Here is a 4196-nt window from a genome sequence, read left to right on the forward strand (position 1 = left end):
AATTAATATAAAACTTTTCCAATACTTTAATTGCCTCCTCCCAACCTATTCCTGTATCAACCCACACTCTCAAACTATATACAACATTACAATACAATGGCAAAAATGTTCGACATTATAACAAAATGATAAAATATCCAACATAACAACATAATGACGAAAATGACACCATGAAGTCATCCCAAATCCAACTGCAGCCTGCAAGGTTGGTGCACATTCTTGTCCTGGAAACATGTGTCTGAATGGAGACACGCAGAGAGAGATAGCCCCCAGGGGCTATAAGGGTAGACGGGGATTATTGTGCCCCATGTTGGGTCTCACCCTTGTATTTTCTTAACTATTTAATGCGGAACCACACAGGAGTTCCAGTCACTGGAAGCAGCTGATGGAATTGTGAGCATGTGTGGTCCAGACCAAATTTGGATAAAATGTCATCCGATTATGTTTTTCACCAGGACCTTGTCTCCAGGTTCAACCAGGCATGTTTCTTCTTTGTCCTCCGCCGGGTCAGGTCCAGTTCTGTGATCCTGTGAAAGACACTTAGGACACAAGCCTGCAATATTCACCTAAACGGTCACCCATTACATGCAATTCCCCACCAATACACTAATCACCAGGAGTCCTCATGTGTCGACCTATAAGAATTTCAAAGGGTGGAAGCAAATGTTAATTATTCGGTGTTAATTACTCGGTCCCGCTTTCACAGAGAGGCGCACCGCTGGTGGCTACGTCACCCAGTCTTATCCTAAAATGGAGAACAAATGATTAGTTAGTTTGAATTGATTAGTTAGTTTCTTGTACCAGTCCCTCATTTTGTATTGGGGGTTCCTGCACTAGTCAGGAGTCTCCTATTCACCCATAAGCTCAAATGTCACAAGTCATTTAAAATCCTTATGCTTAAATCCTCAATTCTCCACATACAAGCACTTTCAAACATGTTTCTGCCAAATCCCTATTTGCAATTTCCCTGTAAATCTCACTGGCTTTCCAGTGCCTAACTTCCTGCCGTGTTTGAGCAAGGTCCTCAGTGTCTCTCACAGTACTGCAGTAAAGGCAGTATACTACCTTGCACCAAAACCCTTCTCTTCTGTTCAATACTTCCGTATTTTACTTACATCTTTCACACGTACTTGAACCCTTCAATGCTATATACTAGTTCCTCCATCTCTAGCGTATTTACACGGCCTCGATTGCCCTTGGTAACCCCACAGATCACCCACAGGTACATTCACGGTATTAACAAAAGTCTCATGCAAGATGCTACTTTGAGAAGTAAAAAAGATCCATTACCTCAGTGTCAGCTTGAAGCCAACATTGCTCAGCGTGTATTTTACATAAGAAACAGTAGAAAGAATGGTGTTAGGATCTGCCACTAGGGGTCAATCATATGTGTGCTACCTTTTTTATTTATTTATTTATTTATCTATTGTTACTCCCTTATCTTGGGCTCATAAATTAAGAATATTTAGGGGCTTATGGTGTCCACGTCCTTATGCTATTTCGTAAAATATATGCAGCCCATGCCCAATAGATCACTACAATCTCTCAAAGCTTAACCAATTTCTCCAGCTTTGTTTCTAAACATGGGAAGACTACCATCAATTACCACAGTCAAGAAATCACCACTGTCTCTACTCAATTCATTCCCTGAATAAGCTAAAGCTAAATACATCAGCGTATCTCTAAAGGCCCATTCTCACCTTGTTCCCTAGCAGAGAATACATAGCATGCTTCCTAACCTCTTCACTTAACCTCTCTTTCACCATTTTTAGACCCCACAATTGATAACTCTGGAGAGATCTTTAGATTAGTCATTATTCAGCTAGTACACGGGTATAAAATACTTGTCTGTAGCTACATCCCTGTGTGTAAGAGAGTTGCTAAGGGCAAGTAAAGTATGTATGTCTTGTACTTTATCATATTACACAGAATATAGGAGACATTCCTATGTGTGTTACTATTTTATCATTACTTCTTTTTAACCTTACTCCATTATTTCATATAGTATCCGCAGTCCTTAGGCTATTAGACCGGAACCTCAATCAGTTTATAATACTATCTATGATCATTCTATTATATTACTTAGGTTATATATTCTGTCGACTATATTGTGTACACATCATATAACAAACATATCACGTAGGCCTAACACAACAATACGTTATTCTGCATTCACGCACTTCAACCAACGCACCTAAAGTTTCCGGTCACATGACACAAATTGAGCTCAGAACAAGCAAACGGAGCACTTTTTCTCGCATTCACTCGCATTGGTAAACAACCAAGGTTCTCTTCTTGCACACACTTTGGCACGCAGCCCAGTTTTTCACAATTCGCAGTGTTACTCCGAAACACTTAGGCTACTAACAGCAACCAGCATGCCCCAAAAGCCAGCAACACCAAAACCTGTCCAACAAGTTATTAAACAGACGCTCCCTCGTCTGATGGTTCCGAACCGAAACGTGTTTTTGTGTCCACTCACGACACACACGTTACTAAACAGCTTAAGGAAAGTGGACGCAACTTCGCCCTTCAGCCCGACGTGGCTCGAAACGTGTCCTTCTGTCAAATACCGACACACGTTACTGTTTAAGGAAGGTGGACGCTACTTCGCCCTTGAGCCCGACGTGGCTCGAAACGTGTTCTTCTGTCAAATACCGACACACGTTACTAAACAGACGCTCTTCTTGGCGTAGTGGACCCGACGTGGTCCGAAACGCTACGTGACTTCACCCAGCACGTAGACGTTACTAAGGAAGGTGGACGCTACTTCGCCCGTGACCCCGACGTGGCTCGAACGTGTCCTTCTGTCAAATACCGACACGCGTTACTAAACCGACGGGTTTCTCAGCGTCGAGGACCCGACGTGGTCCGAAACGCTGCCGTGCTCTAATTCAGCACGCAGACGTTACTGAACAGATTGACGCTCTCGCGTACTCTGTTAATACTGCTAGCACTACCACATTACAATGACGTTAACATTAAAAGACAAACTCATTATCAGTTATTACATCAAAGTCCTGTCCACGTAACTATTTCTTAAAATACAGAACAAGAGTCACTTCCAAATTGCACCAAGGAAAATCAACGCCTAATGAAGGTGGTAAGTTATTCGTGGAGTCAACTGCAGGACGATGAAGAACAATGCGCAAGGGAGAGACAGACCCAGCACTTTCGGGCGCTGCGCTGAGAGAATCTCTGCCGATCACGCTGTGTGGTGTCTAGGTATACAGTTTGCAGTCATACATATCAAAAGGTTGAGTTAAATGGCGGACCGGAGACAAATGGTCTTGTCCCTTCCTGGGAACCCTCGCAGCCATTTAGCATAAGAAGGTGACATCCTTGCCGCAGACACTAGAGGTGTTATACGGAGACACACTACAGATGTGCTAGACATAGAGGCATATATATATATATTATATAATATATAATATATAATATATATATTAATTTATATATATATACACTAAATAAAACTGGGAACCTATCACTACAAATTCAAATTCAGTCAAAGATGGGGTCGGTAATGGACACCTTGTCTGGATGACATAATACAGGGATCCCCTTCCCCTTACCCAATTTTTTTTGCATATATCTATTATTATCTTATTATTACTATTATGTTTTTATTTCATTATTTTTCATTCTTTTTTTTACTCATTCATTTATTTGAAGTTGTCTATATTATTTTTCTATTCATTTGTCTTGTTGTTCACAGTTGTTATAATTGGTATCACTATTTGTATTAATATTATAAGTATTATTATGACCAGTAAGATATTAATGATACCAATATAGTACTTTGTCGTTTAATTGCATTACTATTGAATAATAGTATATTCAAGATCTTTACACTATACGTGTATACTTAGTCGCTTCTCAAATAATCAGGGTGGTTTTTGCACGTATGTGATTTGCAATGAGAAAATAAAAAATGAGCTCAAAAAAAGAAAAACAATTTAAATAGTCTACCTTGGATCATTGTGTGTCCAATTATGTAGTAACCATGCAGCAAAATGCATTCACAAAAAACAATTTGTCTTTCATCTCATGTGTAATCTTTAGTTGAGACTGGTACAGAGGACTGCAATCTTTAAGGGGTTAAGCTTCTTTTCTAATTGACTACAAAATTAGGTATTTTTCCTTAGAGAGAGGACCGTGGAAAAAAATTGCGGCAATGTGACAGAAGAATCAGA

The 4196-nt window shown here is 40.1% G+C and overlaps 1 long non-coding RNA gene across 1 annotated transcript; it reads left to right on the plus strand.

The window, feature by feature from the left end:
* The first annotated feature begins 745 nt into the window (after window positions 1-745).
* Window positions 746-1404, plus strand: LOC135251434 (uncharacterized). Its single transcript, XR_010329143.1, has 2 exons — window positions 746-843; window positions 1212-1404. It is a non-coding gene; the product is annotated as an uncharacterized LOC135251434 (long non-coding RNA).
* The last annotated feature ends 2792 nt before the right edge of the window (window positions 1405-4196 follow it).

This window comes from Anguilla rostrata, chromosome 3 (assembly GCF_018555375.3).
Source record: "Anguilla rostrata isolate EN2019 chromosome 3, ASM1855537v3, whole genome shotgun sequence".
Classification (NCBI taxonomy): Eukaryota; Metazoa; Chordata; class Actinopteri; order Anguilliformes; family Anguillidae; genus Anguilla; species Anguilla rostrata.